This window comes from Stegodyphus dumicola, chromosome 8, assembly GCF_044657685.1.
Source record: "Stegodyphus dumicola isolate Sdum_Otavi_A_Nest chromosome 8, ASM4465768v1".
In the NCBI taxonomy this organism is placed as follows: domain Eukaryota; kingdom Metazoa; phylum Arthropoda; class Arachnida; order Araneae; family Eresidae; genus Stegodyphus; species Stegodyphus dumicola.
Window position 1 is genome coordinate 87,158,676 of NC_140775.1, and position 17,278 is coordinate 87,175,953.

The following is a 17,278-nucleotide window of genomic DNA, read 5'->3' on the forward strand; positions in this document are numbered from 1 at the left end:
AAGCTAGACATGGGAAGTCAATTCTTTTAAACTTTCAATTAGTAACTTTAAATATAAGTTTTATTGGTTGCCTTATATGAATGCTGGATCATGTGTGTTGTGATTGTAGCAAAGGCAACAGGTATTTGTGTTCTACAAGTTAACTAAAACCTGCAGTAAACGTTAAATTCATTATGTTGTGTGTATCTGTAAATACCATACTTATTCGCTTATTTCACCTCCTTCGCGTGATTTTCCAACATATGATTTAGAACTTCTGCTTTATGCTAATAGCGTAAAATATGAGCACAAATTGGAAAGTATTTTGTGTAAGGTAAAAGAACATATTTGAAATTGGTAAATCCTTTTAATTAGATAATATTATAATATAAGTATATCTTTATGCTTGCATTTTACTGTGTTATATTTATCATTAAAGCTGTTTCTTCAGAAATAGTATAAACTAAACTGAGTGGCGCAACAGCCGTAGTACACCACAGCCTGCAGTGCTAGTGGTCAGCTTGTCGCAGGACACCTCCGGTGTTTAGTCCCTAAGCGAACTTGGTACTCGTTTAATCGACTCACTCAAGGGATGAAAGGCTGAGTCAACCTTGCCCAGCCCGGGGATCGAACTCCGGACCTGTAGTGCAGCTGCGCGACGCGCTAGCCACTTCGGGACGGGGCGGTTTAGAAATAGTATACACCACGCATTTTTCCCGTCCTGGTTTTCAAGTGGTAAAATTATTAGGAGAAGAGAGAAAAATATTCAGGTAAATATGGTATTTAAATCCTTTTTATTGTATTGTTGTAATACTGTGCACTGATTTACTCAGATATTTATTTATTTGTTTTGTATTTGTGGAAAACAAGAAATATGAGCAGGTGCGCTCCCCACTGGCTCTGGCGATCGCTTCTTCTCGAAGTTTCCAGAAGTTCGTGCTTCCTCTGATCTCTGCTTGTGCTACACTTTATAAATACAGCTCCGAATGCTCGAACGGATTCTTCTCATTAATCACTGTCATTAATTCAACTGTGAGATTTAGCGTTAGCTGAATTACAATTTAAAATTTACTCCGTAAGTGGTTTTTGTTACTGACTGTAATTCTGTGCTACTTAATTTCCACATTTTCCTTGAGATATTTGCTGTTATTTATTGTGCTAATATAACTAATATTATAATAATATAATTAATATAATTAATATTTTTCAATCTTATCTAGAGTTATCATTTAGAGATTAGCAACGAGCCCATAGCTTGCAATAGTATTATCACACAATACATATTTCATTTTTGTTCCGTAATATTCACACATTCCCCTAAGCGTGATCGCGTGTTGTAAGTGTTAACTGTCCAGTTAGTGTTTGAAGTTCTACGTCCAGTAACACATACAGCTTCCTGCACTGACTACGATTACTCACTCACTGACTTACATCAGCATTGCATGACTTAGAATGACTTACGACAGCGACACCTTTTGTTTCGTTGAATGAAATTTAGTGTAACCTCTTTGTTATTTAATTTGATATATAGTTGATTGAATCTGAAATTTTAAATCTATCAGCTATTCAGCTACATATGCTTAACCTTACTCGGCTTCAGACGAATTCTCATTTTCACATTTATTAGCATTATAAAACTCCAAGATCACACCAGTGGTAAAATTTAACTAAAAGGTATGTTAAAATTTAACAAAATTTAGTAACTCAAATTTAATAAAAGCTAACCATCGCTATTGCAGCCCTCAAAAATCCTTTGCCTCTAGCTATTGTGATTTCCAGCCTGAGCGCTAGCAATTACAAGAATCACTTGCTAAACCCCCAATAGAGTAGTAGTGGATGTCTCAAGGAACAAACAGCTTTTTTTTTTCAAATTACTACATGGATAGCAGAAGAAATTAAAGTATAGAGAAAAAATAATTAACGCATGAGCTAAAATACTTAAAAATCAAGCATTATTTTCTAAATAATTCAATATGCTGAAAAACTAGAACTACCAGCTAGTTACTTCTCGCGCTCCCTTTTTGTTTAATTGTACTTTTTGTTATATTTGCATGAAAACTAGCAAGAAGAAACCGGCTGAATAAAAGAAAAAATTCTACCATCTGGTAAACCTTCGAATACTTCCTCTCCCACTTTCTCTTTTATTAGAAAACTTTTTTTACCTAACATAGGGCTGAAAAATGGAAGGTTGCAAAGCATCTAAACAGGAAAAGTAAAACAAACATGCTTCCTCTGTTTGTTGTTTATACCTCCCCTTAAACCAAAATCATTTTAATGTTTTGTTCCGGTTTGTTTTAACCCTGCAATCGTGTTCAATGCTCTCGCTGAAAATCGGACTATTTACTATATCCCCTTGACCCACTTTGGGGAACCGTTTTGGAATCAATAGAGCATCTATCTAAACAATAAAACCCTAAAAACTTCATTGCGTAAACATGCGGTAGGGGGTGGGACAGATAGTCAGTTATACCAATAGAGTCGAATAGTAATTACAGTGATTTTTTCCTTTGTAGCCATCTGGTTAATCTGGAGCAAATTTATGAATTTAACAAATGAGGCTCAGTAAAGACTGTTTCCTATAGCTATTGCATTAAAACTATATTTTATATTTTTGTAGAGAAAAATTCTCATTTAAATATGCTATTTAAACTTAATAAATCATTGGTACTAAATTAAATAATTTTGTTTTTTATTAAAAAAAAACCTATTTATATTACACTTTTACTAAATTTGGTTGATTATTACGAGAACAATGGCAAAAAAATTTTTTTTGTGTGATCAGAAAATGATCGTAAAACATTAAAATAATACACGACAGTTATTTTAAAATGCATTATTGTCAGAATATACCATTTTATTAATAGGTAATTAAGTTTTATTGAAATTTCTTTCGACTATACAAAATAAATACAGATTTGAAATAATAGTAATATAAAATTTATTTTAATTCCACACAGTTACGCTGATCGTATGTGCTGTGAATTCGTACACATCAGCTTGATAACTTCAGATGAATACGAAAGAATCAAAATTTGATTGAAATAGATAACAGCTGACACGACAAAAAACAGCAAATTCTCCTTAACATGCGAATAATTAGAAATCACCAAAATCACGCCACAGAACAAAGCTCAAAACAATAATCAACAGCAGAAATTTAAAACCACCGAATGACTGTGAGTTGAATAACTCGATTAATTGATCACAATATCTTATGTATAGCATTGCTCAAGGACGAGAATTTGAGACTGAATGAAACCTTTTTGGAAGTTTAACGGAAAATCGTTCCTAAAGCTTCGAAAATTCGTTTTTTGAAAACCTTTCAGATTGTCTCTAAGTTATCGAAAATTCGCCATATATCGCTAACTTGCCCAAAATAATTTTCACTAAGATTTGGTAGGATGGATTTTGTCCCCATCTTTAGTTCTAGTTCAACGACAATTCAAACGCAAGTCTATTCAGTATGACAAGATTTGCAACATAATAAACGAAATAAAACTTAAAAACACCATAATGATGAAGCTGATCAACTAACGTACAAAGTGTATTGTGACAATCAATGTACAAAAAGTATTATTAGATAAAATGCATTAAGTAAATAAATAAATAAATATAAATTACACATAGAGGCATGTAAGTACATAAAAAATAAACTGCAAGAAAATAAATTCAAATTTTTGTGGTAATTCTCATTCATGGGTTTGTATTTTTAAAATAATTTCCCATGTTCATAAAAGAACAGGACGAAAACGATATTCATTTCTTACTAAATAAAAATTTCAAAAGTAAAATACTGCGAGGGCAAATAAGTCCTGATTCACGCGTTGCTCTCTCAAAATATCACAATTTCAGTCCAAATAGAAGCAATTTACGTAGTCAGCGTAGCGCAAAAAAATAAAGTAGTTCAATCAAAAGAATTTAGGAATTTAGCTTTTATTTAAGAATTTACAACAAAAAGAATAATTGAAGAAACTAAAAATATGCGAAAACTCAGATATAGACGTTTTTAAGGATATTAAAATAAAAAAAGGCTATTATTTTAAAGCTAAAATCATTTACTCGTATGGTATGTTAGGAATACCTTTATGAACTATATAATTATATAAACGTTATTGTATTATCAACCAGTATGATACATTATACATTACACGAAGTTAATGTAGAATATGTATTATTAAATATAAAATAAAGCCTATGGACTTAGAATACCACACACATTGTATTTAAAATTATCAGATTGCCACAATACATACAATGCACTTTCAAATTACAAAAGGCGAACTGAAATAATTCATTGACATATTCGCTAAAATCTTTAAAGGAGCACTTTACTTCTGTCTAATAAAGATGACCGCATAAAATGATATATTTAATCTTAATACCGTGCTTCTGTAATTACCATTCATTAAAGTGAAGAAGCACTATATCAGATAAAGACATTTCTTTAAAATATATAATCTTTAACGTTCACTTAGCGTTAACAGTAAAATTCACTTAGCAGGTAACAAAATTAATCAAAATAAACTAAAAAATGGTAGAAATTTACCCCACACACTTTTTTTCCTCCAATGGCAGGCTCTAGCCGTTTATAGGCGGTGGTCACTACAGACACCTAATAGTTGGACCATCGTTGCCTTCTATGAAGAAACGGACAAATTACATCTATGTCGTCTCCGTGATTCGAGCCCGAGCCTTTTGTTACAGCAGTTAGAGTTACTAACCACTTTCCCGTTTGGACGGCAGTTACTGCAAATAGAAATAATGTTCTATTTATTCTACGTAATCTATTCTACTTAAAAGTTTCATAGCACGCCGTATAAATAAATGCAAAGGGAGTCATAAAACTTGCGTTGAGAGAGATGATAATAACATTAACAGCTGAAAAAAATCTTTCGCTCAAAACTTCATACATTTGTAAATTATAGTAATGCACATCTGAAACTCTCTTGGTACCAACGATTTAAGTTTAGAAACATAAAAAGCAGTACGAAACTTTTTCGGGCATTCGTTTGGAGTCTTCTTTGCATGAAGAAGTAATGATTGATGGTTTTTTCCTTTCCGATTAATAATGTTCCTGCAGATAGAAATGTTAATACTATGCATTTTACAATATTTCTGAGCCATAGAATAGAAATATTTCTCTTCGGAAAGCCCCCAAACACAGCAGTCCTTCAATCCACAGCTTGTTTATATGCGATATTTTGAAAGAAGAATAAATTTAAAATAAGACGATATTTCCCATTTCTAATAATAAGCTTCAGGCAAAAATGTTTGCTCCAAAACATTTGCTTTTTTTTTTAATTTTTATCGAAATCTTTTTAGAAATGTGCAAAATAAATAAAAAATATTGATAATAATAATAATACATGTATTATATATGAATATTATTAAAATGTTTACCTTCTTTTTGCAATGCATTTTTTTTTTGTGTGTGTGTAGTATTCTTTTTCTAATGTATTATGATTTTTTAGTTGTCTTACTTCTACTAGCGTTCAGTCCACTTTTTGCATTTTGATTTCCTGCTAATATCATTTCCTATGTAAAAACGTTATAAAAAAGGGTGCTGAAACGAGTACTGAACTTTCCAAAATTGAAATTGTTTGATTTAAATTGATATTTTAATTTTATATAAAAGTGAAGTTTTACTTTTCTTATTTGGCAGCAGCTTGTAGCGTTTTGATTTATAAAAAAAAAAAAAAAAAAAGGTAGCCTTAAAAGCATGAATTTTTTCCCTTTTAATATACAGTTGCGTTTATTTACCTACAAACGTATTTTTATACTGTTAATATACATGCTCAGTAATAATTCAAAACATCATATTCCAAATCACAGAAGGCGGTAATGTCTAACGAAGCAAGCAAAGCGTTTCGAGGGCGCCACTTCTCGCTGGAATATCGAAATTTGTCACCAATAGATATCTGCCGACAGTGCGTGAAAGAAGCCGAACTGTACTAACGGAGGTCGTTTCCTGCGGGGGCGAGCCCATGGGAAAATCGGTCGGTCCCCCGCTCGTTGGAGAAAAAAGTCTTTTTTATTTTTAATTGATATCCGTGGTTGTTACGTTAACGGTGATTCGGAGGGTGGGGACTTCCGATTTCCACTCTGTCTTCAGTATGCATGTGGAAATCAGGTAGTGTTCCTTTCCTGTTGCGTAACCGAAAGTTAAGCAAATGCGAGATCATCAGATGAGAAAGAGTTAAGGGAATTGTGTTTCACACGCTTTTATTCTCAATGAACTCGAACTTTACTTCTAATCTCACGGGAAAACAAATATTTTCGAGGTACTGCTAAGATTTTTATTTCTGATATATTTTAGACAGATAGTGAATATTAAGAAACTTGTAGAGTCGTTAGGTTTATATAGATTCAGGAACGCGACAAATGTGCAAAGCCTTCGGTGGGATTTGAGTTCCGTTCTGTTCGAGTACGCATCGAGAGTGCTTCTAGTTACAGCACAAAGTCATGCGGAAAGGAAGGAGAAAGTACCTTATATACTACCCCTTTTAAAAGGCAACTGAGAATTAGAGGACTCAAATCCCGGTGGTGATGAATAATCACCCACCATCTTTTAGTTCGGGCGCCATTTGTAGAGGTTGCTAGAATTTTTTGTCAAAAAATTGAAGAAATTCGCAGTGCTATCGCTAGGATTCGTATTCGGTCTCCACGAATTCATGCCGAGTGTGCTTCTATTTACATTACGAAGTCATACGGAAAGGGGAGAGATAATACCTTATAAGCTGACATTGAACGCACAACGCACAAGTTTACTAACTGTTCTGAAACTAAAAAATTTTATATTGAACTTTCTAAAACTCACATTAAATTTTATTTTCAACTAAATTAAAATTTTAAACCTTAATTCTTTTATTTTTAATAAAAATTTCAGCTAAATTATTTTAAAATTTAATTTTAATTTTGAAAGTGGAAAAAAATTATATGCATTTTCCCATATCTTTTTATGTCTTATTACAAACCTGTCATTAATTAATTTTGTGAAATAAAAAAAATCAAATATTAACTGTTTCATTTTCTTTTCGGCAAACTGCATTTGATAACTTTCAAATTGGCTTAACTTCGTAAAATGATTTTCAAGTGTATTTTATTGGCTTTCTGTGTAATGGTGAAATGTTTTAAGGCCACTTAATGTTTCATCATAAATGGATACAGTTCTTGGTTCTATTTCATGTCCGCTTTCCTTTTCAACCAAATTTTCATTATCTTGTTGATATTTATCTTCCACAGATAACATTTCAAACGCTATAACGTTATTATCTGCATTTAAAACATCACTAATAGTTAAATAAAAATTCGTTTTATTGTGTTATAATTCCATTTTCTTGAATATCAATGTCGTACCTTTCGACTGTATTAATATCAGAGAATCTTGCTTTATTAAAATAATTTAAGATAACGTATGGCGTAATCGATTCTAATGGTGCCAATATAAAACAGCCCGAGCGCATTAAAGCTAAATACCTTTTCGTAACGTTTTAATTTTTTGCAAGAACCAAATACATCCGTCGTTTTCAAAACTGTTTCAGTTTTCCATGCCCTAAAATAAAATTCATAGGGAGAAAATTATTTTGATGTTTTCTTCATAATCAACGTTTTTTGCATATGCATCATAATTATCACCCCTCTACAAAGGGTAAAGTTTTCCTTTTTTTTTTTTGATTCATTTCGGCTAAATATTCTTTATGAAATTCTATCGTCATCCACGCCTTTCTTTTATTTTATGATTTGCCGGTAATGTTTTAAAGTACTTGGAGCATCGACAATTTTTGGCCTTACCAAAATAGTAGTTTTCCTGTGCCATTTGTGCTGCTTCCCAACAAAATAATTAAGCATTCCTTGCTAATAATGCATTTTTTACCTTTCTAAGTATAATATTTAACAAAGAACATACTGAAAAATACTCCATTCTAAAAATACTTTTTTTCTTAGCACGCAGAAAGAATTCCTAATGAAATATGAGTTTTCCATTTAGTTATTTCGTTGGTAACTGTATTTTTACATTTGCCGTTTGTGGATCGATAGTGTAAGCCACCAAGGATGCGTAATGGCAAATTGCACATTGAGTTGATCAATATTAAACGCATTTCGCTTATTGCGCATGCCCAGAATAGAATTTGGCATAATTTTAAAAGAGGATAAATACCAAACAGTTCAGGGTTTTAAAACTTGTTAGGTTGTAAGTTGCTTCATTACTTAGTATCGATACTTAAATATCGATTGTAAACTACGCAATTTTTTTTGGGGGGGGGGTACGAAACAGGAAACGTTACAAGATATATTAGTTGAATGCTGAATGCTTATTGATTATACTTCTCAAAAATAAAAGCAATTGAATATTTACCATACGTTCCATTCGTATATACTTTAATATTAAGAATAAATACAGTTTAAATTACTGAATTAAAGTCAAATAACTGATATGAAATGTAATGTTTATGAACAAAATAAGCCAAAATGAAATAAAACAGAAGCACATGCAATAACTAATTTCCGTAATATTGCAATTGTACACAAATTTCCGTAGTATTGCAATTGTAAACAGTAAAACCAACATCACTAACAGGTTTGTATAGGATTGCTTCTGCCCCCCCCTTAGTCTCCAGTATTTCCTCTTACGCCAACAGTGCGCCATTCAGCATGCGCAGTAAGCGAAATTCATTAACATTGATCAACACAATGTGCGGTTTGCCATTACGCCACCGGAATGGTATGAGCCTGCCTGTCCATCCAATTAAATGAATTTAATTCGATTCCTAATTTCGTTGATTTTTCTATCTTGCTCATAGTCCATGTTTCAAACTGTAAAAGGAAAATCAAAGAAATGTTAGCGGTTTTTTTTCTTCCGCTTTAGACGGTTAACTACCCTAGGGATCTTATAATGGTCATGATGATAGCAAGAAGTATATATTCATTAGAGGAACGTTGATAACAATAACTAAGACTGATAACTTTTGTTGCTGGTTTAAACTGGGAAAATAAATGAACTAAGTACAATTAAAGTTTTCGGAAAAAAAGATAGAAAGCAAAAATAAAATCAAAATCTATAGGTACTGAATAAAAGAACGAGAATAGATTAAATCCAGTTAAGACGTTTTCCCATCCTATAAATTTACTTCACAAAGTTGCAAATGTTTCCAGGATGCCAACGGTGGAGCGATAAACTACTGAACAATTATTTAAATTCTATTTAGAAAGAAAAATAAATGCTCTTAATTTCAAAACAATTAGTGAATTACATATTTCATATTTTGTTGCGGGTAAGTTGATTTATGAATAACAATAATTTTGAAAAACAAGATTCCAGTTTGAAACGTTTTTATTTAAGAATTTATTTGGATCCACCAGAAACACTTCTTAAAACGGGTTTATTTTCCAGTTGCTTATACCATATTTCTTTTATCTCTAAATTTTTAATCAAAAATTGAAGGTACAATTCATTATCTTACCAATAAATAACATTTTTGTCAAGACACAGAGACATCATGCTTCCAATAAAGAAGTAATTAAACAATAAAATCTTTTTACCAGAAGGCTTTTTCCCTTGTATATACTGCATATGAAGAGGTTGATGGGTTAATTAGGCAAAACTAATTCCAACATTACTCCCCTAAAAATTCTTCGGCTAACTTACAAATCCTCCGGTACCTCAGGGGATGGGTCTAAATACGCATCATGATTTAGATGGCCATTTTAAACACCGCATTTGCAGTTGACGAACGAGTTCACTAATAGGTCGGCATCCTTTGGGACTGGCATTTCATATTCAAGCGCACGCGCCGACTGATGTAGGGCTAGGAAATGGCGCGTGGCACCCCACCGGCTCGTAAAAACTGTGCTGGGCCTCAGGGTGGTATAGGACGGGAAGTGGTATCGAATGACATCATTTGTCTCTTGGCACCTCTGCCATGTTTTTGGTCACCGCTTATAGTTGTTGTTTTTGGAACCACACAAACAAAATGATTAATTATAATAACGGTGGACATACAGGGATTTATGCGCTTGTTAAATTGGAGATAAGTTGTTTTCACGGAATGTTAAATCGTGCCTCAGGCTCTTATTAAAATTAAAGTCATTAAAATTTGCTGAAAGGGATTAAATATGATATATTTCTATCTTCCAAAACTGATATTTTATATTTTTTTAGAAGTTGCATTGTAAGACTGGATAAACTAATAAATTCGTTGAAAATTTAATAGAAATTTACTAAATATTTACTTTATATAATTTTTGTTTCTTAACTCTGTTCATGTTTATTAAATTATAAGGTATTTTCTCTCTTCTTTCCGCGTGCCTTCGTAATGTAACTGGAAGCACCTCGACCCGTATACGGAAGGTCTGGAGTTCGAATCCCTGCAAGGGCACTGCACGCTTTTTACGTCTTCATCACCATAAAACCTGATGACTCTACCTAATAATAATAACAACTTAATAACCTTAATTTATGTTTATATTGACATTTACCGACTAAATTCCAAATTGATCAGATAATTTTGAATCAAATGCTTTACATGGAAACGAAATAATCTTCCATGAAGATTTTATGAAAGCTTTAAAACTTAGTAGTGTATTCGTTACTCTTGTGAACCTCAAATTAATTTTTTAAACCAGATCAAATAATAATGAAATAATTAGACAGCAGTCAAAGTATATGACTTCAGACTTGCTTAATTTCCTGCAGTAATACTTACTCCACGAGACTTTTGAGCAATGTTATCTTGTTTAAAATAAATTACGGTTTGAATTTATATGAAATTTTCCCTTTCCTGGTTTCTGGGTGTAAATGGAGATACTTACGGCGAGCAGTCGGAAGATCCAAAAGTCGAATCCTGGAAACGATGTAACTGATTTCTGTCTCTGTTCTCTGGCTAGCAATCGGAAGATCCAAAGTTCGAATCCTGGACAGCACCTGGCTGATTTCTCTTTTCCTTCTTTGGAATACAGTAGCGCAAGCAAAAATTGGCTGAACGAAATTTCGTTATTATCGGCATTTGTTCGACTGAGTCTCATTCTTCTCTCCCACAGACGACCTCCAAAGTGTGGGTAAATATAAGGAACCTTCTGTACTACGTTCTCACTTTGTGTAAGGTGTAACTGATAACCAGTGCGGGTAGCTCTATAGATGAAGTCTCAACAACAGCAAAATTGGCTTTTACCTTTCTCACTCGAAATACATACCTAAGGGTATAAATACCTAATAGTCCTAACAGATCGAAATAAATACCTAATTGTAATTTTCAATGATAATTACAGGCAACAGATTTTTAACACATTAAGCAAATGACAAAATAAAGCCTCTAAAGTATTTTTAACACTTCTCCTATTAATATCTAATTTATTAGATTTTAATTTAGATTTTCGTCTTATTTAAATGCCTCACACGCTTCGTTCTTGGCATGGTTGTAATGAAATAATTGTTTATGAATATACACTATAATTATGCTTAATCCCGGGTAACTTTTAAGATTTAAGGTACTTTATAGTAACCATTTTAACTAACCTTACTAGACCACTAAATCGCTTTTTATCCCGTCTTTGCTCAAAATCTTAAACACAGAAAATAACAAATGTACAAAATAAAATAAAATACTGAGTGATATTTCAGCTCTTATAACTAAGGAGAATAATAAAACTAAACTTCTTTTGCTTGGAGCTTGATAGTAAAATTATAGCTCGATTACTTATAAATCAAATATTACAGACTAATAACCTGGTTCATATGTCAATGCATCTTTTCCCATAATTACAAACGAAAAGCAAACTCAGAACTGTGAGAGCAGTAATAATCAGCCCTCTCTCCCTAAATCATCATTTATCCCACTGAGTATTTAAACTTACTTAATTTGCATATTCTGGTGGAGTATACGAAACAAAAGAAGTTCAAGAAAGATTCAGCATAAGAAATAATGTGTTAACTAAAAAAAACTTCACATTTTCACAAACATGAAGAAAACCTGGAACTCGAAAAAGATAAAAACATTAGCAACATTTTGTATTTATAATATACCTCATAAGGAACATCATAAATACACAGTTTACAAATCTATCTACGAATATATTTCTAACTTGGAGCGGAATAAACAAAGCATATCTGATAATTTAGTTTGCAAATGATGAATTAATTAAATTACCAGCGTTAGCTTATTTAAGACTCTTGGTCCTACCGTTAGTTGTTGACACTCTGTTTATACGAAAACTGTTCAGCTGACGGTTCAGACGACAGCTAAATTGACAATATAATAATTTTCGTATGTCGAATACGAAAAGAAGATGAGAGCTCTGATCTCTCTTATTTTGGAGGAAAGAAAAGTTGCTAATTTCATTCTTGTGAAAGATATTAAAGTATTTTTCTCCCAAATCACTGACTTTTACTTCATACGAATGAAAAGCTTTTTATGCTATGTTCAGACTACTATGACTTTGTTTAATTTGTTCTTTTTAAAATCACTTGAAGATTATATTTAAAATCGCACATAAGAAGGAAAAAAAATAAAGTAGAAGAAAATGCTTAGTTTTCCCATTTATAAAAATAATGTCATCACTCCATTTTATTAGAAAAGTAAAGATGTGTAAGAATACGAATTTTTCGCACTGTGGTTATAAAATTTTAAATACAAGTAGTGCCTGCACCCGAATATGATCTTTTCAAAACCCGAAATTTTGAATTTCGAATTTTTATTTTTAAAATTTACTTTTTGTGTGAATTTAGCGAATTTTTTACAAAATCAGTGCATATACTATTTATGCGTGCATACTGATGTAATAATGCACTTGTTTCATACGATTTCGAACAGGGCACATAAAAATTTGAAAAATGAATATATTAAAAATCTTAAAATGAAAAAAAATCGAGTAAAGTTCGAGAAAGGAGTTTAATGGTATACAGTCATACGATAGAATGGAAGGACTAAATGTAATGAATTCTGAGGAATTTCCATTGGGTTATGAACATAGTCCCAGTCGTCATACAAAAGTTTAAAGTTTGCATACATTCCTGAATGCAGAGCAGATATAAGAAGAGCCGTTTATTTGTATTTATGGTAAATAATAACAAGAATTATGAAATATAATATCATTATCAAATTACTTAAAATATTTTTCTTTTAAAAGCAGTAGAGCAATTTTTTTCCAAAAAAGTTTTTTTTTTTTTTTTTTTTTTTTTTTTTTTTTTAGTCTAAAGGGGCAATTTGCCCTGATGAACTACTATTTTGTTTTGGCATTTTGCGTAAATGTCTGATTCACTTTTCAAATTGTTCCCACTAAATATTACCGCCCTGTATTATTTTTAAAGAAATTAAATAATTAAGAATCTGAATAAATGTATGTATGTTTCTCGCATTGTAATAAAACGATACCTAGAGCCATCCAGTTTTGAATAACGTACGGTTCTACCCCAATATGGGCATCTGGAAGCCCACATTTGGGATTTGGAATTTTTTTTTATTATCTATTTCATATTTTGTAAAACTTTAACAAATTTTTGATCAACAAATTCAGCGATTTAAAAGTGAAGAATGGCAACGTTGTACAGAAAAAACCTTTTTATCTCCAGCGCGCCGAACTGTGTATCGGAAATTCTAAAGATATGCTCATTTAAAAATTATTTTGCGAAATTGCTGTTACACTTAATTTTATTGTTTAAGTGCGAAGAACATGATATGTAATAAATAAAGGTTACACACAAAACGTTAGAAAAACTTCCCTTTGAACGTAATTTAAAATCTGAAAACTTTCAGATTTTTTTTTTTTTTTTCTTTTCTTTAAAGTCCAAAGGGGCAATTTACCCTGAAGGACTATTATTTTCGTTTTGGCATTTTGCGTTGGTTCACTATAAATATCCGATTCACTTTCCCCTCTTTTTTTTTAATTATATGAATTATATTCAGCTCTTTTCCTACCTACTAACGGCTCTTCAGTTTTCCTAAAATCTAGCATATAGCTCCTTGAAACGTGAAATTTAGAAATTTACTCACTTATGTTTTTGGCTTGACTGCTTTACTAACAGAATCTCACAAATAAAGGTTTTTTTTTAACCTTTCACTTGATTTATTATTTAAAACCTTGCTTGCTGATGCAATTAAACAGCTTTGCATAATTCACAGCGCAGACAAGTGACCCACCCTCTCCTTGCAAACGCATTTTGTTTTCAGTGCTATCATAACGGCTAGATCTCGTCACGCAGTAGGCCTATAAATACCCATTACACGCCTACCCCGTCAAAATCGAAACCTGCCTTTTCATCTCTTTTTATTCATTTCGTTTCAATGAATTTGTTATTTTTTATTTCCTTTTATTGCTCCCGTGCAGTGTTTTGTCGAAGAGGGTGGCCGCAGTGAAGTCTCAGCTGACATTCCATGTTCCCACGATCTGTCTTTATAAAGGATTAGCCCTTTTTCACGGATTAAGGCGAACAATGGAACGTGGAACGCAGTACTATGGTCCGTCATTGGACGCACTGCCTAATCAGCTCTCGTTCGATTTCTGTCCGAATGCCGAAATGTCTGCTGTTTTCTACACTTCGCTGCGGAAAATGTAAAATGTGATTTTTTTTTTCCACTTCCATTCGCTTGGCCATGTTTGATGAACGACTTTCTAAATAACCATCTGGATTCAGCTCTTTAGCAATTCATGTTCTTTTTTGGCACGAATAAACAGTGAAACCTACTTTAAAAATATTATTAATTTTATTATATGTAGCGATTATCATTTGCTTATTTTTACACTCGGGACGGTTTAATTGGTCATAATTTAACAAAAGTTAAGTTCGCGTACTATTTAACGATGCAAAAATTACAAGCCATCAGAGAGGAACAAAAATGTCTCACTTGGCATAAGAGCAGCAACAGCAAACAGAAGATGCCATAGCATTTGGGAACTGTACACAACCGGAATGTAACTGCAAGTGCACCGAAATATACCACTGAGCTTTAGTAAAAAAGTTAAAAGAATGTAATTGACTTTTTTTAAATGAAAGTATCAATTGAGCGACATTCAAGTTCGCTTGCAAATATTGTTCTGTAATGTATTTTACAAATTTCTTTCTTCATTTCAAATGACATTTTACCTTACGTACACTACGCCCTTTTTGTTTGGAATACTGATTTAATTTACATAATTTAATGAACTTATTCTCCAAATTAAACTACTTGAAAATATAGATATTGTTAGCAGTTTTTTTTTTTTTTTTAGTTTACTAGCTGCTTGAACTAGTTATTTAAGAAAAAAGGTAGTTTTAATGAATCTAATTAGTGTAATTTGATTGGAGCAAATTATTTAATAATTTTTAAAATGATTCGCAGTAGAAATTATATAATAAACTGTTGTGAAGTAGTTGCCTTTAATATGATAACTATTTTGAATTATACTCCGAAAATGTCCGGAATGAAGAAAAAGATTTAAGTATTTTATTTTTCAAGGAATGAAACCATCTGCTTATTTAACTGTTAAATATGAAATATTAAATATATTTTATTTAAATTAAACAAAGCGGTAATTTATGATTAAAATTATTAAATTAATTTATTTATTCTAGCTAAGTCTCAACAGCTTCGCTCCTTTCCCCGGCAAACTTAAAAATTTTATTAATACACTCTACGATTCGAAAAGGAGCAGTGGCAACACTTCTCGAAATAAAGTAGATTTTTATCTCCAGCAATGCGTGACTGTTGCCGTTCTGAAAAATGAAGGCTAAAATTAGTGTTTTTAATTAATATCTCTGATTTTAGCTGTTTGGGGGGGGGAGGGAAGTGGATGTCAACCTTTTCTAAGACCCAGGAAAGAATGGTAAAAAGTTTGGTGATGAAAACTAATAATAATATCTTGTACAGACATTAGGATTTTTGGAAGCCAGAGAGATGACCACGGACCTCTGGAATACCGGCCCAGCGTGCAGAACCACTACACCACGAAGGACGCTTGGAAAGTGGGAGAAATACCTTATATACTCCCCTTTTTAGAGGGCGACTAGGGTTTTTAGCGGATCTAGTCGCCAAATCCTGGGTGTGCAGAATCACCATCCACAAGCCTTTTTTTAGTTCGGGCGCCACTGTAGAGACATTAGGATTTTTGAAAGCCAGAGAGATGAAAAAATAAGCAACCGCCTTCGCTGGGAATCGAACCACAGACCTCTGGAATACCGGCCCAGCGTGCAGAACCACTACACCACGAAGGACGCTCGGAAAGTGTGAGAAATACCTTATAGACTGAGTTAATCGCGAACAAACACACAAACAGACATTCTTCTATATATTTATAGATTAACCGGACAAGTTTGATACTACTAACCTACTGCTGATATTACAGAATTTTTAATATCGTACTTTCAATTTGTTTAAAATATTAACGCTTTTCAATCGAATTTAAAATTAATACTTTTGATAAACATTTAATTAATATTAATATTTTAATTTTTTATGTTTAATATTTTTAAAATGATATTAATACAAATTTCATATTTTTAAAAACACAATAATGCAATTTTCTGCGCGTTGTCGCGTAAAATTAAAAAAAAAGAGGTCATACCTTTATTTGAATTATCATGCAAAGTGCTGTGAATGGAATTCAGTTCTTGAAGTGTTTTCTGGCTTGAATTATTGCATAAAAAGAAATGTATGACGGTGTCAATGTATTTTGTCACAGCATTTTGAAAAGAAGGTGAGATTATTTCTTCATGATTTCCGCTATTTAAAATGCTCATCCACTAAAATATTTTCAGTCAGTTCTTCAGCAGTACATAAGTGACTTATATTGACATCATAGTTTACGTATTTCTCTACTGTAATATATAATCCCAGTAGCTTCTAGTCTTCCTACATAATTCACAGTTTTATCGTTATTTTATATCTTTAAAATTTTCACTTGACCCTGGGTTCGAAAATCGCCTTTAATAAAAAAATTCTAGATGTTTGTGGTTTACTTGCGTCCGCGCAAAAGAAATCATATTCATAGTCTCAAGAACATTTTTCTATGGGTTTCCTTTATATTTTGAAAGGCGATTTGAATCAACCTTCACCTGTAGAATATTTTCAAATTCTTGGTGACGATCAGAACTAAATCTATAATCGTGCAGTTTTCCGAGAAAAAACAACTTTCACATTTTGCAAGAAATCTGTCGTTTGAGATTAAGCGGTACAGTGATCCATAAAAAGTAAAATTTTACGGTTTTGTCACATAGCTTTGTCTTCCTTGAGCCATTCTGTAAAAATGTCCGTAGTCATCCAATCATTTTTTATTTTCTTTATACGCTCTTATTTATTTTATTATATGCTCTATCATGAACTGGTATTAA